This window comes from Pongo abelii, chromosome 5 (genome assembly GCF_028885655.2).
Source record: "Pongo abelii isolate AG06213 chromosome 5, NHGRI_mPonAbe1-v2.0_pri, whole genome shotgun sequence".
Classification (NCBI taxonomy): domain Eukaryota; kingdom Metazoa; phylum Chordata; class Mammalia; order Primates; family Hominidae; genus Pongo; species Pongo abelii.
Genome location: NC_071990.2, coordinates 41,040,696 through 41,064,464, shown reverse-complemented (window position 1 = coordinate 41,064,464; position 23,769 = coordinate 41,040,696). Strand labels below are relative to the sequence as shown.

General features: G+C 48.6%; 2 long non-coding RNA genes across 2 annotated transcripts in view; one reads left to right on the top strand and one right to left on the bottom strand.

The window, feature by feature from the left end:
* LOC129059929 (uncharacterized) overlaps positions 1 to 10,779 on the bottom strand; it is an 18,189-nt gene extending 7,410 nt beyond the window's left edge. The window contains exons 1-2 of the long non-coding RNA XR_008526157.2: positions 10,478 to 10,779; positions 8,753 to 9,647 (exon numbers count right to left, since the gene is read on the bottom strand). This is a non-coding gene — a long non-coding RNA (uncharacterized LOC129059929). The remainder of the gene's footprint in view (positions 1 to 8,752; positions 9,648 to 10,477) is intronic.
* Positions 8,953 to 23,769, top strand: LOC129059928 (uncharacterized). The gene is made up of 7 exons (XR_008526156.2): positions 8,953 to 9,059; positions 14,265 to 14,394; positions 15,310 to 15,469; positions 19,382 to 19,439; positions 20,030 to 20,241; positions 22,414 to 22,528; positions 23,500 to 23,769. It is a non-coding gene; the product is annotated as an uncharacterized LOC129059928 (long non-coding RNA).

The following is a 23,769-nucleotide window of genomic DNA, read 5'->3' as shown; positions in this document are numbered from 1 at the left end:
TAGGCACACTTTGTGCCCCGTTGCCATGCCAAGAATGTCAGCTAGAGACATTCTTGGGAGGAAGAGCACAGGTCCTGGGAGGAGGAATGGCTCTGCAGGGTGGGATCTGAGTGCTGCTGGGGCAGAGAGTGAAATTGACCACAGTGGCTGCTTGGTCCCACCTGCAAGACAAGATGCCTTGCATTTATTTCTGAGAGTGTATTGACTCCCACTCACTCCCCTTCCTCAAGTCCTATAGGCCACATCAGCGCTTGGGACCTTTGGCAGGGCCCTGTGCCTTTGATGCCAACTCCAGAGCTCACCATGTCACCTGATTCTTTGAGGACAATATTGGTTGGCTACAACTCCCCATATCACCTTTTATCAGGGGGTCTTGATTTCTGAGGTCAGCCACTGCAGTCATTGGAACATAGTCACTGCATTAACTTGGTTGTTGCCACAGGTATTACCCGGCTGCCTAGCCCCCTTCAAATAACTTTAAATCTCCCCCAAATTAATGGTAACTCCATTGACTCAGACCCTAGGCTGGGGGCCTGGGGCTTTGGTGCCGGTCTCTACACCCATTAGAGAGGAATGTAAGCCTTACCTTGTTTCTTCCCAGAGTGTGTTGACTGTCCAGTCTCCCACATCCCTGGGGTTACCCCAAAACCACAGACCCTTGGCAGGGAAACCCAAGTAGTCGTGAGAAAGTCGTCCTCACATTGCCTTGGTTCTTCTTAGAGTTCATTGGCTCCCTGGCCCCTGCATCCTTAACATCACTGGAATCCACGAAGGCCTGGAACTCTTGGCAAGATGCTGAGTGCCATTCCCAGAAGCTATAAGAGCTGCACTATGGGTTAGGCATGATGGCTCATACCTGTAATTCCAGCACTTTGGGAGGCTGAGGCAGGTGGATTACTTGAGGCCAGGAGTTCAAGACCAGCCTGAGCAACATGGTAAAACCCCACCTCTACAAAAAATACAAAAATTATCCATATGTGGTGGGGTGCACCTGTAGTCTCAGCTGCTTGGGGAGACCGAGGTGGGAGGATTGCTTGAGACCCAGGCTTTGAGGCTGCAGTGAGCCGAGATTGCACCACTGCACTCCAGCTTGGGGGACAGAGCGAGGCCCTGTCTTAAAAAAGAAAAAAGAAAAAAGAAAAAAGAAAAAAGAAAAAAAAGCTGCACCGTGGTATAAGTGGCTAGTGAGCGCTTGAAATGTTGAAATTTGCCTAGTTCAAGTTGAGATGGGCCAAGCTACACACCAGATTTTGAAACTTTAGTCCTAAAAAAAAATGTGAAATATCTCACTAATGTTTATATTGATTACATGTTGAAAGGATATTATTCTGGCTATATTGGGTTATTCAAATTAATTTCACCTATTTCTTTTTACTTTTTAATGTGGCCACTGAGGCACATGTGTAAAATGATCCACATGCCTCCGTTGGGCAGGGCTGCGTTAGAGGGTCATCGTGGTTTGCCTTGGTGTTTTCCCACACCGCTGTGGCCACAGTAGGGACTCACCCTTGGCAGTGACAAAGCATCTGGTGCCAGCCCCACAGTGATGAGGGTGGCCTCTGTGCTGCCTGGGTTCTTAGAATACATGGGCTGAATGGATTGCACGTTGCAAGATTTAGCAAATAAAGACACAAAATGCTCAGTGACATTTAAATTTCAGATAAACAACAAATCCTATTTATAAGTATGTTTCATGCCATTATTTATGGTTTATCTAAAATTCAAATTAGGCTGGGCATCCTGTATTTTATCTGTCAATCCTGTGAGTGGGGCTCCACATTTTCCCCAAGTTCTCCTTATTGCTGAGGCCACACCAATGATTCCTTGGAAAGGGGCCTGAACCGTGGGTTCTAGCCACAAAAGACCTTGCAGGGAAGCCACTGCATTGTCTTGGAAATTCTCAGAGTATTGTGGCTGCCTGGACCCCTTCACCCTAGATCCCTGGGGCCACACCAACACCCCAGAAACTATTAGAGCATTGTTTTCACACTGCCTTGGTTTACCTAAGGTGTATTGGCTGGTCTCACTGGACCCTGCTTCATTGGGTCAGCACTAAAGCCTCAAACCTTGGCAGTAGTAGTCAGCACATTGACTTGATTCTTCTTAGAGGGCATGGCTGCCTGGCCCCCAATTTGCCCATATAACCCACATCCCCAGGGTTACATCAATGCCTCAGCCCCTTGGCGAGGAGCCTGTACCACTGGTACCAGCTGCTGAAGCCACTGAGGCTTGTCTTGGCATGGCCTTTGTGGTTTTCAGGGTACATTGCCGGCTGGCCTTCACATTCACCTCCTCATGGCCTGCTCCTCCTTCTGGTGCCCTGGATGCCCAACCTTCTCTAAACTCCCACTGCTAAGTTCATGCAGTGGTCTGACCCTTGACAGTTGGCCTGGGCCTCTGCAAGTCTCAAAAGCTGGTAGGAAGTACACATCTCATTTTCTTGATGTCTTTCAAGTATATTATCTTCCCAGTTCCATAGGTCCACTGTCACTGGGCCATACCAGCACCTCTGCTGACAGCCCCAGAAAAGACTAGAGAATGGTCTTAGTGCCTTAGTTGATTTAGCATGTGCAGGCTTGGCTGTCCAGTGCCCACTTTGCCAATGGGCCTTCAGAGAGGAGACACTGTTATCTCCTGAAAAGCACATTGGCTCCTGGCCACCTGTTTCCTACAATGTTGCATCCACAGGGTTGCCTCTTAGATGGGGTGCTTTGGCTATTCCTGGAGCATACCAGCTGCCCAGTGCCCAGCCTGTGTCCTAACATCTCAAGGCCCACCAGGGGCCTAGGCCACCCAGTCGGCCACAACAGCCTTGGTTCATCTCACAGGGGATCAGCTGCCCAGGCCCCACAATGCTGAAGCACTCAGTTGCCTTAGACCCCTTACAGGTGTCCTGAACCCCTAGTATCAGTCCCCAAAGCAAGCATGGGGTGGCCACCCACTGTGATGTTCCTTTCCACCCCTGAGGGTGACACCAGTGCTTTCGAATCTTGGAAGGCAGCTTGTGCCTCTGATTCCTGCCTCAGGAGCCATGCGAAGGTGGTCTCTGGGTCATCTGGTACACTTTCCAGACAGTGGGATACACGGCAATTAAGCCAGTTGATACCAGGATGCCAAGGTCTAACTAGACTGAGGGCCAGACCACCTTCCAGTACGAGGAGCTGAGGGCTCTCCTGGCTGCTCCTTCTCTCATGGACTGTCTCAGTGACTCTCCCAGCGGCTGTGCTCTGGTGGTTGAGACCTGGGGTTTCCTGGCCCCTGCAAGCGAGAGACTCGAGGTTTCTGGCACTTGAGAGGTAAGATTAGGGGTCTCTGGCCCCTGAAGGGAGGACGGTGAGGAAGATTCCTAACAAGAGGAAGGGTTTCCTCTTATCCCTCCAATTCTGTGCACTGGCCCTGTCCCAAATGTCTTACCTTACTTGAGGCTTCAGATTATAATGGGATTTTGGCATCAGGCCAGTCAAGTTTCCAGCCTTGTCACTGATAATGGATAGCAATGACATGGTCTTTCTGGCCTTGGTTTTTTTTAGAGGTGTAATAGGGTGGTGATTGCCAAGCCTGAAGGCTGGTCAGTCTTCCAAGCTCTTGCATGGCCTGTGTCTATGTTTTTATGTCAACCCTTGGGCATTGTTTTTGTTGCCTTGTGTTTTTCAGTGTCACTTTTAGTCTTTTCTTTGAATGTGTGATGTGGTGATGTTAAATAAGAGAGAGGAGGTGGGAGGGTGGGTACTTGATAGAGCTCCAGGTAGGAAACACTGCCCACCTTTCCCCCATGCCCCTGCTGGGTCACAAGTCACTTACCAGATCATGGCACTTTCTGGAAGGCACAGGTCTCACCCTCTGGGCCCCAGCCTTTCCTTCATGGAGGTTGGGTTGAGGGCTATCTCAACCTGTGGAACTTTCTAGAAGGCTCAGCTTTCAGAACCCCTATTGTCTCCCTTCCCATCCAACCTATCAGCTTGAAAGGTCACTGTATGGCCTCTTTAGGGACTGTGGAATTTTCTAAAAGCTCTCACTCCCTTGGCCTGAGTCTTCCCTTCATGGAGGTTGGGTCGTGGAGCTTTTTGGAAGGCCCGGGATCTCAAAAATCTTTATCACTTTTCAGCCTCCACTCAGAGAGTCTTGGTTTATCCAGATGTCTTAGAATCTTCTGAAAGTTCCTATTTCTCCCATCCAAAGAAGAGGACTACCCACCCAAAGAGGGCTACTGCGTTTCTTTGTTAAACTTTATTAAGTCCATCATTTCCCGGCACCCATGCCCGGTGGGTGGGAAACAACACTCCACCTCTAATTGGAGGAGGCCTGAGTGTGTGGTTCTCCAGGGGTGGCCAAGTGAGCCCCAGGGCATTTAGGGAGAGCCTGGGGGAGTTTGCTCTTCCTGGCTGAGAGATAGACTTCTCTCCTTCACTTTTTCCCTTCACCCCATCCCCTTTCCTCAGAGGCAGTTGGGCAGGAGGCTGGACAGGCCCTGGGGCCTAGTCCCAGTAGTGGTGGCTGGATCTCCTTGGGCTCTCCAGGCATGTGGCCCCCACTGTGCCCTCCTTCTCCCTGCAGGAATTGTGGGCTGGGAGCCACCTGTGGAGGGGGCTGCATGTGAGCTCTGGCTATCCTAGGGGGCTCCCATTGGTTTCTGGCTGAACCCTTCTTTCTTACCCCTCACTTCTTCCACCAGTGGAGGGTGGATTCCACAGGCGCCCCCCAAAGGGCACTTCAGAGCCAGCAGGGACCCGTGGGCTCTGTGGGAAACTCTGGCCCAGCCTGCCAAGCCTGAAGGCTGATCAGTCTTCCAAGCTCTTGCATGGCCTGCTTCTAGGGCATTGTTTTTGCTGCTTTGTGTTTCTCAGTATCACTTCTCCTGTCTCCATTGAATGTGTGATGTAGTGGTGTTAAATAAGAGAGATGGGGTGGGAGGGTGGGTACTTGCTAGAGCTCCAGGTAGGAAATTAGATCACCCGTCCTGAAATCCACTCCACCTTGTAAGTTCTGAGTCTTATGCAAATCTGGAAAAGCTACTTAAATGTTTAGCCTCAGTTTTCTTCTCTGTAAATGAGAGGGGGTGTCCATTTGAACTTTTTCGAGGATGCGAATGACAATTTGAGTTCTCTAGAGATGTTAGAATATAATTTTACATACTGTTCAGTACCCACTTTTTGACTTCTGACAGCCCCAATGACGCAATTGTGTGCTGAGAGGGAGAGGAAGACCACCCACAAATTCAAGATATCTTTTTAAATTCCTTCTATGATAGTTTTGGAATGGAAATTAGAGTAGTACCTTTCCCCAATCTTCTTATACCTGGCACAGAGCCCTACCTAACCAGATGTCTTGTCTTCTATTACAACCCCAAGTCTCCTTGTCCTGAATCTCAGCTGTGACCTAAAGATATTTTCCATGTAGCATCAACACCAGAGCCAACACTTTAATGTGGACAGAGTCCCTTAGCCTTGGCAGCAAACTTTAGAAGAACTTGGAAGTTTTGTTTTGGCCTGAGGAGCCTGGCCAGTCAACAAGATCCCCCTCAAAGCACTTGAGAACAGTATTTTGTGTGTTATTGCCAGGGTTTGGGTTGGTGAGCTCAGATGACCAGGTTAGGATCATCTTCCAGTCAGGATCAGTGGGTCTGTGGCGAAGGGAAGCTGGATATTAGGAGAAGTGTGTAAAGAGGGCCTGGCCTTCTATGTGCTGGCCCCTGTATACCACACCCACAGCCCTTCACTCTGCCTGAGGGGGCTGACAGCAGCCTGCAACCTTTTTTGAGCACAGCCTTGTCTGTCACTAGGTGACTTGGTACTTGTGGTTTAGTTGGAGAACAATCCTATGTGTATTTTCACTTTAATAAGAGGAGAACTCTTATTTCTACAAGGAATGGACCCCCGTACCAGAAGACCTGGTACTGTGGGGGACTTGGGCCTGTGGATGTTCAGCTGTAAGGCTGCTGTGGCAGTTCTGAGAAATAGGTAGTCGGGTGAGGGATGATGAAGGCACCAAGATGACAGTGTGAGCTGGTGCTGAATGCAACTGTATTGGCTTCTCATGACCAGCCTGGGCGCTACAGCAGGGAGGGCTGGACATTTATGGGTTCTTATGAGATCCTCCATAGGTAAAAACTAAAACAAAGTGTTCATCCAGGGCCACAGGGGATATCAGCTGTCCCCTGTCCCTCTCTGCTTTCTTATCTTCTCCAAGTCATGAAAAGCAGGACCGGCTTGGCAGGAAGACAGTGGGTGTCACAGAGACTTCAGCTGGGCCCACGTAAAGCCACAGAAGTTCGGGTCACTCTGTGGTCTCTGGAGCTCTGGGTTTCCCAAAAGGGTCAGAGTGATGGCCTGGCCCTCCCCACTACAGGTCCCACAGGCCTGGTGCTCAAGCCATTGAACACCAGGCTGGCTGGAGGACGTGTATGAGAATTTCTCCTAAAGTAGCACTCTTCTCCGGGAGGATTCTGAAATTAAATGTGTTCATCGTTTGTAATGAGATTAATACCACTTGGCACAGATAGAGAACAGGGGATGCCAACACCAGATAAGGAAGGCTGATGAGAGAACCCTTCTAGCTCTTGAGATTCTATGGGCTTAATCCTGTTATTATTGTTAATACATGTAATTTAAAATATCAATGATGCATAATAATGAGGCTTTATTTCATCTTTTCTAAATATCTGGGTCATGCATATACAGTGTTTCATAGTTTACAAAGCAGAGTGGCAACCCTGACAAAAATCCTCTGAGCCATTTTACAGCTGAGAAAAATGGCTGTCAACTCCAAGATCCCAACTCCTGCCCCCAGGCCAACCTGTAGTGGTGCAGTCTGTGTCTGCAGGGGTCACCTGAGGCCTGGCCAGGACCTTTTCTGGGCTTTTCTCTGACAAGTTAACTGTGTAATCCTGAGCAAGGGGTCACTTCCCATTCCCACCTTAATCTCTGCTCCTTCTCCCACTATCCCATAAACATGAGGTGACAACTACCTTCCTGTGGACAGCACCTTGGGCTCTGTGAGTCACTTGGTCATTCCCTCCCCATCTCCTCCTGGAGTGTAGGTTCCCAGAGCCATAGGGATTCTTGACTGTGAGTGAATAAACCACCATATATTTAAAAAACAGGAATCTGGGAATCATGTTGTTTTTGTCTTTTGAGGTAAATTGTAATAGCCTTAAGGACATAGATGATGTTTGTACATTTAAGATATTATTTTTCAACAATTTGGGGCTTGGTCTAGGCACCTAACAGGCCCTATGTAAATGAGTGCTAAACTCTCTTTTCCTGAGGGTGCAGCCTTCTAAGTCTCCTTCCTCACATGTCAGGCCTTAACATGACACCCAGAAAATTCTCTGCGTTTCTAATCGCTTCTGCTCCCTGTAGGTAATTGCACAGAAAATCCATGTTGTGAAGCCCTCAAAGAGAATTACAAGGAATTATAAAATCTCCTTTTCACCTTACTAGGCTTTCTTTCTGATGGAGAAGTAGGCACACTTTAAGGATGGGGGTTTGGAGGTGCAACCAATCTCCACTGTGCAACTGAACCACACGCTTTCCACATTTCACTCAGAAATCAACATGGGAGCCTACGTAAGCTGGGGCCTCAACAGATGCTCAGCCCCAGGGCTGATGTGGCTGTTAGAGCTCTGTCTAACCTAGCCTCTGATAAGGACGCTCAGGTCCAGAAATGGGACATGTTTACCTCAATGCCATAAAACTGGTGCAAGCTGACCTGAGATGTCTGTTGCCCAGGGCTCTTTATGGAGCCTGATAGCTGAGAAACTCTACCTGGAATAATGGTCAGTGGCAACTGGAAGATTTGCACAGGGCAGGACATCCACTGAACTGCTTTGCAACAGCAGGAGTAGAAACTCAGGTTATTGTAAATATGCAGAACATTTTATGAGCCCCACAAATGGGAAAGGTCTAACAGTGGGATCAGCGTGTGAAGCCAGGCCTGTCCTGAGATACTGTGGCTGAGATACTGGTCATCTTATCCCAGTTGGCAGCTATAGGTGGTCAGGAATGAGGGAAGGAAGCAATGAGTCACAACATCCTGCCCTACCCATTCTGGACCCATCCCTACCCAAAGGACACTCAAGTCTGTTGGTCTGTTGTGAGGAGGACACATGTGAACAAGGGGGTAAAAATTGTCAGGGATGTCAGAGAAGTAACATTCCTGAGGGCCTCCAGGGAAAGGAGCATAGGGTGAATAAAAGTACGTAACAAAATGGTAATATTAACAATAGCTGCTGCCCCCTTGAAGTGCTTGCTCTGTGGCAATCACTGCCTATACACAACCTTATTGTCATGAAGGCCTTGAGAGGATGATATTATAGTCTTCATTTTACAGATGAAGATACTGAAGTTCAGAGAAGTTATCACTTATCCAAATCCTCTCAACAAGTAAATGGCAAAACCAAGATTCCAATGCAGACCTCTATGACTCCAAAGTCAGAGATTTTCCACTGCGGGGGAATGGAATGAAACAAAGTGTAGATTCTGACATCAGACAGGGCCCCATTCCACCATTTGCCAGCATGTGGCCTTGGACAAGTGACTCAACTTCTCTGTACTTCAGCTTTGTCATCTGTAAAATGAGGAGTAGAAGAGAAGGAAATGAGATGATGCTTAGAAAGCACCTGTCACAGTTCCTGGTTAAGGAAAGTGAGTGATAGATTGATGGTGCTGCTATTCTTATTTCAAAACCTTCATTGTGGTAATGGGTCCCCCTACCTTTGGTCAGCTTTGTTGATTTGAAAATCTAATATCCTCACCTTGTGAAGAGGGTAGACTTATCTTTTTCCAGTGTTCTTTCCCCGTCTTTTCCATCTCAGTAAATGACATCCTTGCTGTGGACTAAGTTATGTTCCCTCAAAATGTAAATGTTGAAATCCTAACCCCCAATGTGACGCCTGTGGAGACAGGATCTTTAGGAGGTAAGTAAGATGAAATGAGGTCATAAAGATGAGATCCTAATCCAATCGGATTGGTGTTCTTACAAGAAGAGGAAGAGAGGCCTGGCACCGTGGCTCACACCTGTAATCCCAGCACTTTGGGAGGCCGAGGCAGGAGGATCACAAGGTCAGACAGTCAAGACCATCCTGGCTAACACAGTGAAATGCCGTCTCTCTAAAAATACAAAAAATTAGCTGGGTGTGGTGGCGTGTGCCTGTAGTTCCAGCTGCTCGGGAGGCTGAGGCAGGAGAATCGCTTGAACCCAGGAGGCAGAGGTTGCAGTGAGCTGAGATTGCGCCACTGCACTCCAGCCTGGCAACAGAGTGAAACTCCATCTTAAAAAAAGAAAAAAAAAGGCGGGGTGGTGGGGTTGGGAAGAGAGACCAGAGTTCTTTCTCTTTCTATCATTTGAAGATGTAGTGGGAAGGCAGCCACCTGCAAGGCAGAAAGAGAGCCCCCATTAGAAACCCATCCTGCCAAGTCTTTCTTTCAGTTCTGGAGACTTCACAGGTCTTCGAGCTGGTTAGTACAACCACTGTGTGATGAGGTGGGTAAGCCAGAGACCTGGCTGCTGCTCTGATACTTCTAGTTCCCTCATGGTCCTCCATCATCCCATGCCATACTATATTAGATCATTTCTGTCTCTAAGACATTTCTCTATCTTCTTACTTCTCTTGGTCCTTCAACATTTTTCCTATAGATTTTTTCAAATATCTGTAAGAGTAGAGAAAAAAATACTTTATATCAAAGTATTTATCACCAGCTTCAACAATTATCAACATGTGGTGAATCTTGGGTCCTCTATTACCTTATCCACTTCTCCACTCCAGGTTATTTTGAAACAAACCCAACACATTGTATAATTTTGCCCATGAGTATGTCAGTATATTTCTGTAAAATATATATACTCAATTTAAAAACATATATACTACTTTAGAAAAACATAACCACCTTACCATTATCGCTTCTAATATTTTAAGTAATTTCTTAAAATAAAGAAATATAAGGTCAGTGTTTATATTTTCATGATTGGCTTGAGAAAAACATATTTTTGTAAAGTGTGAATCAGGATTCAAATAAGATTCATATATGGTGATTGGCTGACATGTGTCTTAAATCTTTTTTATTTGTTTCTCTATGTCTTTTAATGTCCATCCAATTTCTTAATGAATAATTTGGATCATTTGCCCTGAAGAGCTTTACAGAGTCTGAATTTTGCTGATTTCCTCCCTGTGGGATAGTTTAGCAAGTTCCTGTGTCCTTTGTATTTTCTGTAAATAGGTGTGTGTGTGCATGAGTGTAGAGACAGAAAGAGAATATTCCATGTGACTACATTTTGTTTGTTCTCTCCTTTGCAGGGATGTGAGGAGTTAGGTATATCTTTTGGTATCTAGAAAGGTTTATATTTTTCTTCTAACTGCTATCCTTAGGTAATGCCCCACTCCCAGTACCAAAATCTGTATTAGTCAGGGTTCTCTAGAGGGACAGGACTAATAGGATAGATGTATATATGAAGGGGAGTTTATTAAGGAATATTGACTCACATGATCACAAGGTGAAGTCCTGCAATAGGCCATCTGCAAGCTGAAGAGCAGGGAAGCCAGTCCGAGTCCCCAAACCTCAAAAGTAGGGAACTAAGAGTGCAGCCTTCAGTCTGTGACCAAAGGCCTGAGAGCCCCTGGCAAACCACTGGTGTAGGTCCAAGAGTCCAAAAGCTGATGAACTTTGAGTCCGATGTTTGCGAGCAGGAAGCATCCAGCACGGGAGAAAGATGGAGGCCAGAAGACTCAGCAAGTCGGCACTTTCTATTCCTGCTTTTATGCTGGCAGCTGATTAGACGGTGCCCATCCAGACTGAGAGTGGGTCTGCCTCTCCCAGTCCACTGACTCAAATGTTAATAATTTCCTTTGGCAACACCCTCACAGACACACCCAGGAACAATACTTCGCATCCTTCAATCCAGTCAAGAAGTTGACACAGTATTAATCATCACAGTTACCCTTAGGTTTTGCTTATAAAAATACTTTAATTCCCAATTCCTGATGCTTACTTTGCTGGTGTCTATGGGTCTGTTGATGTATTGGTGAAATTATCTTCATCACCATGCATTTCCATTATTCTAGTCTCAGTTACCGCTTTTTCTCCTCTGAACAATTGCAATGGTCTCTGAACAGGCCTCCTTGCATCTACTTGGTTTCCTCCAGTCTAGGCTTCACCTGGCAGCCAGACAGATCTTTTCAAACAACATATTCTTTTTTTTGTTATTATTCTTTGTAACAGAGTCTCACTGTATTGCCCATGCTGGAGTGCAGTGGCATAATCATAGCTCACTGCAGCCTCGACCTCCCAGGCTCAAGGGATCCTCCTATCTCAGCCTTCGGAGTAGCTAGGGCCACTGATACATACCACTACACTCGGCTAATTTTTAAAAAGTTTTTGTAGAGAAGTGGTCTCCCTATGTTGACAAGGCTGGTCTTGAACCCCTGGGCTCAAGTGATCCTCCTGCATTGATCTCCCAAAGTGCTGGGATTACAGGCATGAGCCACTGCACCCAGCCTAAACAATCATATTTTGACACTGTCCTGGGCTTCTCACTGAACTTAGAGTGCAATGCAGATGCCCTGAGAAGGCTTCTGCAGCCCTGTGTGGCTGTGCCCTACCTGCTGTACCAGCAGCTCTCTGAGAGGCTCTCCTCTTCTGTGTCATTGTTCACCACTCTGCCTTCTCCCTGTTTCCCACCCCAGGCCCTCTGTGCAGCCTGGTCCTTCTCCCTGGAGCATTTCCACCCAGTATTTGCTTGGCTGGCTCCTTCTGTCTCTGCAGCAATCACCCTGAGTAGCTCTTCCTCAGGGTGGCCTACCCTGGTCTCTTCCCCTATGATATGCCCCTCGCCACTCCTCTCCCACAGCAACCTGTTTTCCTTCATGGCCTCTGTCGTGACTCAGACTGCTAACTTCCATTTGTGTGTACGCTTATTTCGTATTTGTCTTTCAAGCACAGTACATTTGTCCTTGAGTAATCTTACAACTATTTTCTTAGCATCTAACATAGGGGTTGAAACACAGGAAATGTTCACTAAAAATTTGATAATCCATTGATCTAAACGACGTGACAAGAGATGGGAGCAGCAGCTGGAATACAAACAGAGCCATGGGAAGGCGTGGATTCCAGCCCTTTGGAGAAATTTCTCTTCCCCTGGTCCCGCCTGATGGTGGTAGGGAGGGCTGGCCAGGAGCAAGTGTAGGGAGAGCCAGGTGCATGGTGGGGCATGAGGACTTGGGGGATATACTGGTGTCCACTCTAAGAGGAGGGCATGAGTGCACATAGTTTATTGAGAGGTGAAGGAAACCCCAGGAGGAGAGAGAGGAAGTGGGACAATATCTGGAAGCCCCAATAAGGGAGCATCATCAAGTCAGCCATCCCTCTGGGCGTGGGGGCTTAGGCCCGCGGGGGAGCTCTGGGCGCCAGCATGTCAGAGCTGGGGTAGGGAACAGGGCATTTATCCCCAGACACCTCTGGCCTGCAAACAGATGGCAAAGTGGGCTCAAGTGGACAGAAAAAGTACTCAGGAGAGGACACACGGTTGGGGTCAAGTCAGAAGATCTGGGCAGAGCACTGACAGCACCTGCACACCTGGAGACATTTGCTACCTCATGAACCTGGCACTGGGTGATGCAAAATTACCCAGATACCGTCCCTTCCCCTGACTGCAGACAGACATCCTGACAGAGACCAGACAGGTGGCCATGGAAAGAGTTAATCCCATTGCAGGAAGCAGAGGCCTTGCATCCTGCAGACGAGCCTTCTCTGTGTGCAGATGACAGGTCAGGGAAGTCCGCATCTCATGTCCACCTAATCCGGGCTCTTTGGGGTGGGTTAGGGCACCTGCTACATGAAAGAGCGGGATGACAAGAGTGACACAGCACTGTTCCCCTCTCAGACCGCTTTCACATCTATGACCTGTTCCTGCCTTACAACCGTTCAGTGGGTGGGAAGAAATTATCCCCCTCCTTTTATAGAGGAGGGAACTGAGGCAGACGGGAGAAGTGACTCTGCCACCAGAACTGGGGAGGGGCAGGCCTGACCTTTCGCCCTAGCTTCTTTCTTGGAGGTGAACATTTGTGTGGGTGAAGCTCTTTTGCCAAAAGTTATGGGTACAGAGAGGAGAGTTCAGATCCCAGTGAGAGTTCTGTGGCACTTTTTCCAAATTGGCCAGGCAGGCGACATTCTTAGGAGCAGCCACAAGATGGCAGAGAGGCCGCACACTCACATCGGGTTTCCTTGGGGGCCAGGGGAAGCAGCCCAAGATGAGGCTCTGCTGAACATCCCTGAAGACCCCTGAGGATTCCTAGAGGGCTGGCTGGGAGTAAAGGAGGAAATGCAGGGGGAAGCGAGAAAGTGGAAATTCTGCCAACTAGTTACTGTGTGACCTTGGGCAGGTTACTTGCCCTCTCTGGGCCTCAGGCTCCTCCTTTGTAATCTAGGGTATTTGGACTTAAAGCAGAATATTAGTCTTTTCCAGTTCTGGCACTGAAGGAGGTATGACCATGGAGGCACCTTGGTATCTGAGCTCCCCCTCTGGCTGTGAGGCTGGAGGCTGGGAGACAGTCAGAGGTGGTTGGAGTGTGACCGAGAAAACAGTAGCCTGACTGATGATTTCAGAGCAGGGTGAGGAAGGGACAGGAGGGAGAACTTTGGGAAGACACAGAGCAGAATGTGGGGAGTAAGGAATTAGGCACCCGAGGCAGGGGCTGTATCTGTTCATCCCTCTGCATAATTCTCAGCTTCAAGCTTCAGAAAACCACCTTTACTTTGGGTGTCCACCCGCTGCACACACATCTTAACTCATTGGCCTGTTTTCTTTCTTTTATAGCTGCTATCCCTTTCTGAATTTATTTGCTGATTTATGTGCTTATTTCTGTCTTCTCCCCTGGAATATAAGCTCCATAAAGGCAGGGACTTTGCCTTCTTGTTTATTCTGGATCCTTAGCAACTAGAACAGTTTCTGGGAAAAGCAGTTGCTCAATAGGCAGCTGTTGAATGAATGAATGAATGAATGAATGAATAGATAACTGAATGGTGAAGTAGACAAAGCCCTGAACTGGGAGTCAGAGTTCTGGGTCCTAACCCTAGAAATGTGCTGTGTGATCTCGGGGAAACCTCTTCTCCTTTCTGGGTTTTAGTTTCCTGATTCTTAAAATAAATTGTTTGAGTTCCCTGATCAAGTGTCTTAAATATTTAGAAGCAGAAGTTCCTTCTCCTCTAATTCTCAAGTCCTAGGGTTCAGTTAATCCAGTCAATCACCCATCATTGTTTACTTTCCTCTCCAAGACCAGAAGCCAGCTGATGAAGAAAGCTCTTGGCAGGGAAGTCTTTCCTCATTCAGTGAACATTCCTGGGTGCCTACTTTGTGTGAGGCTCTGCTCTAGATGCTGGAAGTCCAGAGGAGACCAAGTCAGATGTGCGTACTGACCTCTCATATTCTGCTGGGCAAAGTTAAAAAACTGTGGGTCTTCTCCCTTCATTCTTAAAGGTAGAAAAGGCCAAGCTTTAAAGAAGGCAAACACTCTAGGCTCAGAGTTATTCAAAAGGAAGACCTTCTAATATTAGGAAGATGGGGCTTGTGGGACTAGGGCCTCCAGAGATGCCTGTGGACCTGTCTCTAGGGAACATAATGGGTGGGTGAACCTGAGTTTCAGCCCCTCACAACCTCTGTTGTGAGTCCCAGACTTGGTCACTGGGAAATACAGCCAGGTCTGTGCTTGGTGTGCCCCACCCATCTCACCAGAACATCCCAGCCCTGTGTCCCTTTTCTTCAGTGCCTTGCCTTTGTTGAGGGATTAATCTCAATAGACGAACAGGGTAGAGCCAAGGCATGAAGGGCTGAGTATGATTTACCCTCCGAAAAGAGAAGCTGAATTTAATTACCACGTAAACTCGAAAGAGGCAACCCTAATGGTAGAATTTCGGGCCCATTGACAGGTTAGGTTTGGGGAGAAAGATAAGCTCTACCTCCTTTAGTCAGTTGCCCGTAATGACCCCAACTTCCCCTCCCCTTGGGCTTGAGCACATAGGTCTTGAGGCTTCTCTAGAGACTCACTACTCCAAGTGCAGGCAGACGCTGCCACATGGGCCTCATCCAGGAGCTTCTTAGAGATGCCCAGCCCCCTCCCCCCACTGCCCCTGCCCAACCAGACCTCCTAAACCTAAACCAGAGTTGAAGTTGACTTTAAGGGAACTTGTGTGCACACTTGGATTTGAGAGCACTGGGCTGAAATGCCCCTAGTTCCCCAGAATGATGCCTGTTCCTGTGAACAGTTTGCTTTCCGTGGCAACCCCTGCACGACCACTGCCTCTCTCTGCATTCCGTTTGCAGGGCCACACTAGTTTCTCATTAGGAGGCAGAAGAAGGAGAGGCAACAGGACGCCTGGCTAAATAAGAAGGCTGAGACTTGTTAGCGTAATGAGCCAACGAAGCTCCCTGAAGGAGCAGCCCTGTGTGCAGGGTGGGCTGGATAATGGAGTCCTCCTCAGAGGTGGGAATTCTCTCTTCATCAGTCTAGCATTTGTTTCAAAGGAAAACAGGCCATGAAATAGCATTTGCACTGTTCTACCATATATATATGTATATAGACAGAGCTCTCTCTCTCTCTCTCAGTCACTCACTCACTCGCTCTATTATGGGTGCCAGATCCCTTCCCTTGGCCCTTTCAGATCCACACTCCCCCCTCTCCACCCACTCTCTGCCCTGGGAGGCTTGCCTGTGTGGACTGCATCAACCTACTTCCTGCCCTCTGGCTTCCTGATGGCCCAGCCAATGGGAGAAAAGGAGAGTGAGGCCAGCATTCGTGCCCTCCCTGCCAAGCTGCTACATCTCCCTACTGAGGTGACTCTTCTCTCCAGGCAGTGCTCCCACAAGACCTTTAGGTCTTCCAGGTCCTGGCAACTGCTCCCTCCCTCCCCTCACCCCTTCCTGTTGGAGGTTGGGGGTATTAACTGCACCCACTGAGGCCAGCCCCAGGTGTTGCACCCTACCTTGCTGGTTTCCTTAAACCCTGCCCCACACCTTGTAAACTCCTTCTTCAAACTCTCCTCACTTTCCTCCCCCAGTGAGCCATCTATTCCCTAATGGGTTTAATATGTCTGGGAAAAAGACTGGAAGGACATAAACCAAGCTAGAACTGCAGCCATGTTTCCCTTTCTGTTATGACCTGTGTGTCTCTGAGCTTCCAGCGACGCCGCTTCCTTTGCTTCAGGCCTCATGGATGCTGTAGGCTTTTGGAAATGGTGGAAACCAATTGCATTGCATCCCTAAGCATTTGTCTCCTTCCATGTTCCAAGTACAGAAGGGTCCACAGCCCAGCAAGCGCCAGTGGCAGTGGGGTGGGCAGGGCAGGAAGAGTCACTGGGAGGGACTTCAGTCAGCACCATGATGATTCTCCCGCTCTGGGATCAGTCTATCCAGAGGCCCCGTCATGGCATGGGGGCCTTGGCACCAGACACTGAAATGGTGACCTTCTGCGATTCACTCCTCCGGGAAGGGAGACCTTCCAGAGGGTCTGGGTGTAGGCAGCCATCAAGGGCTCTCTCCTGTCCCAACTCCCCTTTTGCTCCCTCCCGTTCTCCCTCCTGCCACCCTCTCTTCACTTAGGCCATTGCCACTTCCTGCTTGCTGTTCCTCAGATACACCAAGCACACGCCCTCCCATTCCTTAGTCTTGTTATTCCCTCTCTGTAGACTGCTGTTCTTCCAGACATCCTCAGAGCTTCTCTTCATTGCTTCAGTCTCTGGGCAGATACTACCTTAATCAGAGAGGCCTTCCTTGGCCATCCAAGACACTATCGCCCACTCCCATCACTTTCTGCTAGGCACAGACAACGCACTCAGCAAAGTTTTGTTAGTGAATAAATAATGAATGAATGAATGAATGCTCTTTCGGTCACCTTAGGAAGTCAGGACTACATGGGGTGGGAAGTGGCTCCAAACATCTGCCAGCACTCAGTGAGGGGGCCGGTCCCCTCCAGAATTAGCCCGGTATGGCAGTCCCACTTTGCACGTCTGCTAAAAATTATCATGTCCCCACCCAGGCACAAATGTCTAATGCCTATTGATGGAATAGCCCCGTCTCTGTGAGGGGTCCCTAGAGTCACTCCTAGGAATAGGGCTCTTCCTTTATTTCTGTAGGCACAGGCGTTTTCTAGACCTCGGGAATGCCAACCCCCTTTGCTCAAGTGTGTGGAGTTGCCTGTAGGGATCATGCCCTCTACCGGAAGGCTATGTCCCGAGATAGATTTCTCCAAGGAGAGTTGCAGGCCAGGCCACTAATATCTTAGGGAGTTACAGTCATGGGTTCTAATCCTGGCATGGCTATTAACCAGCTGTGTGGGTTTGGGCAAATCACTTTCCCTCTCTAGTTATTAGTGTTTGCATTTCTCAGGGAACTTCAGGCCCAAAAAATTAGGAATCCAGGGCTCCAGAGTCTGGCTATAGTACCTAGACTTGAATAGATTAGGAAATAAGCTGGACTTGGAGATGTTCTGTAGTTTGGGGTCTGTCATCATTCCTAATGATTTAGCCCTTCCGAGTCAAAATCTGTCTGCATTATTCCCTAGGACATCCCCCTTCCCTCGTTTCCTGCTCTTGCCCCCTTCCAGATCTCCTCTGGGTCTTTGTACATGCTAATCCACCGTTCCCAAATGCTCATCCTTTCTTGCCCTGCAGAGTCTATAGCAGACACAGCTGAGGCTCACCTGCCATCCCATCAGCCCTTATTCTTTAAGCACATATACATGGACCCAATGCTCCCTGGTAGCACCTGCACCTCTTTGCCTGCGGGCTCTTGCTGGCTGTTGGAGCCTGCATGGCCACTGTTGGGAATGAATGGCTCTTGCTGGGGACTGATGGGAGTGGTGAATAAGTACCCTAAGTATCTGCCTTCAGGGGAGAATTCTAAGGCCCTCGTTGGCCTATTGCTCTAACTCCCACGGTTACCTAGTAGGATTGAGCCTCATTTACATTTGTTGATAACACACTTTTCATTCAGTGTCTTCCCTCCCTGTCTCATGATTTCATTCTCTACTAATATTTTTGGAAGGTCAGTTCCCAAATAAACCATGTGCACTCCAATCCATCTATTCCTGAAGACTCAGATCCATGGTCACCTTTTGTTGGAAACCTTCCCTGCCTCCCTCAAGTTGGTTGCTCGTGCCTCAGTCTTCTTGCAGCTTTTCTCTCTGTATCCACCTTCTTGGTGGGATTGAAAGGATCCCTTCCGGAGTCCATCGGTCCCACAGGGTGAAGTCTCCCTGATGTCAGAAACCCACGTCATTTTCCTTCGTGCTTATGTGTCCAATAGGGAAACCGAGCTGCTGCTTTCCTCGTCTAGTCTTCCTGCCTTTCTCAACTGTCCAGCAAGCATCCTGCTACCTTAGCAAAGAGTTCAATCAGTTCCAGATTTCTCTCCCTCTGCTTTAATCCCAGATTAGCCCGGGTTCTGTTTATAAACAGCTGCACTTCCTTATAAACACCCTCCAAGTGGACTAGTTACCCATCAATACTTGACACAGGAAAACACCCCTGCAGGCCCTTCCACCCACAGTGATGCTTCCTGTCCTAAATCATCTCCCTGCAGGTGCCAAGGGCCAGGGAAAATGCTCCTTTCACTGTCCCGCCCACCTCCTAGGTGCATCTCCTCAGACTTACCTGCATCCCAGCCCCTTGCTTTTGGCCTTCCTTTCCCGGGAGAGGGCAGGGGAACATCTTCAGATAGAGAGGTCAGTACAATCCTGACCTTCTGTCTCATTCACTTTGAAGATTTTTTGCTTTCGTCTGCTTCAAATTCTCTCAAGGGAAGAGGGAGGGAGGAAGGAGGGGACAATCTGGTTGGATTACATATTGATCTCTTGAGCAAATGCGTCCCGCCTGGACAGCCTGCTGTCTCAAAGACTGCTCTCCTCTCATTCTGAGAGCCTGGTTATTGACCTGTGATTCATCCAGGTCCCTGTGGGCTCTACCCAAATAGATGGAGCCACTGCCTAGCCCCTGCCCAGGAATTCTGTCTTTCAGGAAGCCAAAGCTTTGCCAGCCTCCTCTGTCTGCCTCATAGAGCCCTAGACTCTAGGTTCAACCTTGCTCCAAAGTCGCCACCCTTCTCCCACTCATCAGGAGAAAAGGCACCTGCTGCCTGCTTTGATTCTAAGCGCAAAGGGTGTTCTGTTCTGCTGTTCCCTATACATCCTGCCATCGCCTAAATGGCTCTAAAATATCCTACACTCCACTGATCTCCAGTACCAAGAGCAAAACCCTTCATGCTATAGTAGGCATGTTTGTTAACTGAATTGTTAAATCATTAGTGATCTGCCTTGGGTTGTTGGAGTATTCATTACCTCTTAAAATGCAAGTACATTATCTTAGTGCCCTTGATGTATTCCTGTGGTTTCTTTTACCAGGGTAGCAGCTTGCCACCCTGCAGAGAGGAGGAATGGCGGGGAGTGAAGCACAGAACAGGTAGGTGTGGGGAGGGAGGGTGTAGGTGGGAGAAGTGGAAGTAAAGATGAGGCCCCAGGAATGGGAGTGTTTGTGCTGACAGTGGCAGTGGAAGCTGATAGGGGGTGGGTGCCCAGGGCAACCCTCTTCTACTTCACTGCTTTCCCCTGGGGTGGGGTCTCTGTGCTCCTCCACCAACATTTTCACACCAGCATTGCTGGCATCATCCTTCCCCCTACACAGTACTCAAAAATCCTGGTTATCCTCAGACGCCCCAACCCAAAGTCTCCATCCACCAAGTTCCCAGCTCCAGTTCTGCCAGACCACTTTCCTCTGCCCATTCCTGCCAGGGAGAGCAGGTGTCTGGGATGCAGGATCCAGTCCTCACTCTGCCCTTGGCAATGTCACTCTCTCCCATGGCGCCCATGCCACGGTCAGCAGTCTTGGCAGGCTCTTTGAATGGGAAGCTGGGCCCTCCAGCCTGGCCCTGTTTCCAGCCCCCTTTCAGTTATTATCCCTGCCTCAGGCTCACCCTTAGACCAGTTTTCCCTCCCTCTTCCTCTCTCCCAGACCCTAGATTCTCAGGAAGCCGGGTTTTGTTCTCTTCACAGTGTCCTCAGCTCACCTGTCAGCCCAAGGTGGGAATCTTTTCTGGAGCTCTGGAAGGCCAGCCTCCTCCCTGGCATCATCATCATCAGCAGCAGCAGCTCTGTTAGAGGAAGCCCCCTGCAGAGTTTAAAGCCTGCTCAGCCTTGCCCCTCTGTGATGCAGCTAGGGCCGAGCTGTTTTCCTCTGGGCTTCACTTTCCTCTTGTAGACAGGAGGTCTGTCTCATGCGTTTAACACCTTTGGAGCCTTTGCCATAGGCTGGGCAGTTACAAGCAAATATCTCCTTGTGGAATCCCCATAATAACCTGAGAGTAGTGCTCTCATCCCCATTGTGCAATGATCCATCTGGCCCCTGGGCTGCCCTAGTGAGGCACAGAGAGGTTCAGTGACTTGCCCAAGGTCATAGAGCTGGAAATTGGCAGAGCTGGGACTGGAAGCCAGGCCAGGCATCTGGCTCCTGAGTTTCAGCTCTAAGCCTAGGCCACCCTACGCTGACCTCCAAAGCCTATCTGCTCAAACAAGTCCAGGCTATTCCACCCCTAATTTGTTAGCACCTGGCTTGGTTTCCCTGGATTAACTCATGCTTTTATCTGTCCTGTCATTTACCATGCATTCACTCAACAAACAACCATCTCCTATGCAGCAAACACTGCTCCCAGTGCTGAGGGCATAGAGAAGTGTTCGTGCCTTCAAGGGAACTGTATTTAAGCTGCAGAGACAATAAGAAAACAAGCATATTATGCTTATATATGTTCTAGATAGTATACTTACTGTATTTAATAGAAAATAAAATGTGGCAGGATGTGATAAGTGTAATAAAAAGATATGGTAGTAGGAGGAGGTAATAAGTCCAGGGAAGGCCTGTCTGAGGCAGTGATATTTGAGCAGAGACCTGAGTGAAGCCAGGCAGGGAGGCTCTGGGTCCAGGAGGGAGCACTGCAGGGAGCAGGGCCTCTCAGTGCCAAGACCCCAAGAGGGCAAGTGTGGAGTGTGAGGGACCCCCATAGTTGTGGCTAGAAGCGGAGGGAGAACTGGTAGGAGGGCCATTTCCTCAAGGGGACAGGAGAAGGCTGGGGGGCCTGGAGGAGACAGGAGAAGGCTGAGGGGGCCTGGAGGAGTTGAGTGGTGGAGAAGCCTCTCTGGGAGCAAGGGAAGAACTGAGACCTGGAAGAATGAAAAGCCAGCCTTCAGCTCGCTTCTGAGAGATGGGCTGCATTAGAGAAGGGTGCAGTTTTGAAGACTGCCTTTCTCTCTGTCCATACCTACAGATGGGTGGGGAGGGCTGTGGAGGCAGCCTAGCAGTGCTGGGCAAGAGCAAAGAGCGCAGTCCCAGGAGGCCAGCCGGGGACGGGAAGGAGGGGAGGGAGAGAAGCTGGAGCCATAGATATCAGAGATGGAAAAGACTTGCCAGGTCATCGAGTGGGTCCCCTGGGGCCCATGGAGGAGACACAGCTGCAGGAGAAACCCTGCCTGCTCGTTTCATGCTCCGGCTGAGAGCTCGAGCTGGAGATGGGAGCTAGTTGAAATTAGATGGGAATTTATTTAAGGCTTTTAAACATTGCTGCACTCAGAGGGCCTCGAGAGAACCACAGATCGTTCCCTCACAGCCTGCCCTGAAGCCACAGCAGTGACACATCTGGCCCCTGGGCTGCCCCAGTGAGCTTTGGAGGATGGGGGGAAACAGGCTGCCTCCACCCACCTCTTGCCCTGCAGCCCTGTCAGCCCGGAATGCTGCTGGCTGAAGTGTCCTGGAGCTGGCAGTGGGCCACACCTAACCATGTCCCCTGCCTGGCACATACAGATGTGGAGGGCAGCTAGCCTGTATCATCTCAGCCATCCTGTTTTCCAGGGGAGGATTGAGTGCTAATGGTGGAGGGTCAGAGGAGGGCAAGGGCTGCTCTCTGGATTCCCCAGCTGAGTCTATCCCAGTGGGCTGGGGCCTTAACAGCCTCTTTCTGGCTTGGGGCCATGATGCAGATGCCTTTACAATGTTCACTTTTTCTAGATATTGTTGACTCACAAATTTCTCTAAGCTTCACCCAGGGTGTTCAGAAACCACTTTGCAAAACATGTGAGAAGGCAATGAGAAAATAGTACAGAGACAATCGTATGCACAGCTATGAGCATAGACTCTGGAGCCCAGGCTGCCTGGGTTCAAATCCCAGGTCCACCCCTTAAGAAGTTGTGTGACCTTGAGTCAGTTACTTAACCTTTCTATGCTTCAGCTTCTGAATCTATAAGGTGTGGTTACCAATAATACCCATCTGATAAGACAGTTGTGAAGATAAAATGTATGAAGGTAATCAAGTGCTCAGATAGGTGCCTGGCATACAGGGAAGGAGTGAAAAATGTTAGCGATGATTTTCATCTGTGTTTCTAATAATCAGTTCCTCGAGGTGGTCCTGATGGAAGCTGGAGAACCACTGTTATACTGACTCTCAATGATGACAATAAAGTTCCTGTCCTCAGCCTATTCTAGAAAGGGTCTTGGAAAGCATTCAGGTGAATATACCATCTATTTGCTATTTACTCCTTCATTCATTCATTCATTCATTCAGCAGACATCTGTTGGGTACCTTTGAGCCATGGGAATGCAGGCTACTGCATAGCCATTGTTTCTGCGTGCTCACACTCACACCCACACAAAAATGTGGACACTTTCGTCCACACACATTCACTTTCACTCATGTCCGACCTCAAGGAAGCAGCTCTCCATTCAGAATCAGTCCAGAAAGAGATTCAGCCATGTAAATACCTAGTTCCAGTATGATGCAGCATGCTAATGGAGGTACACAAGCCATTATGGGAAGGAGAGAACAATGAATGCTGTTTGTGGCAACCATAGAGCTGGTGGGATCAGGGAAATCTCCACCAAGGAGGTGATTTTTGAAACAGGAACAGAAGGTCAGGATCGTGGGCACTTATTGGCAGGAGAACTACAGTGGTTAATTAAGAGTGTGGACTCTGGAGCTAGACTGCCTGGATGTGCATAAGCACCTGCCACTTCCTGACTCTCTGTTATGTACCCTCTTTGTGCCTCTGTTTTCTCATCTGCAAGATGAGGATAACAAAATACCTCCCTTGTAAGTTTATTTCAGGGACTATATGAGTTTATATATAAAAGGCATTTAGAAGATTGCTTGGTACATAGTAAATGCTGTATACTGTACATGTAAACTATTGTTATGATTTTACCAGACTATATAACATTTGACTGTAAGTCAAATATTGTTATGACTTTACCAGACTATATAACATTTGACTATAAGTAGCAGAACACTCAGTTAATAGTGATTAAAATAAAAGAGGCATTTCTTTGTGCTGTGCAACAAGAAACCTAGGGGTCAGAGGCTGGGATAGGCAGCCTCTATCATGACTCTTAGTGATCCCCAGCCCCTCTTATTGATGACAGCCTGTCATTTCTAGGATTAGGCTGTGCCTTCTAACCTGGGTGCTCCCTGGCTACCTCCTAGGTCATCAGCTGCTATGCTGTGAACATGCTTAGGCAACTCACAGAGAGGCCCGTGTCATTGGAAACTGAGGCTGCCAGAAAGAAACCACCTGAGTGAGTTTGGCAGCAGATTCTTTAGTCTCAGTCAAGCCTTGAGATGACTGCAGCCTTGACAGACAGCATGACTACAACCTCGAGAGAGACCCTGAACTAGAGGCACCCAGCTAAGCTGTGCCCAGATTTCTTAACTACAGAAGTGGTGATTAATAAATGTTTGCTGTTTTGAACCACT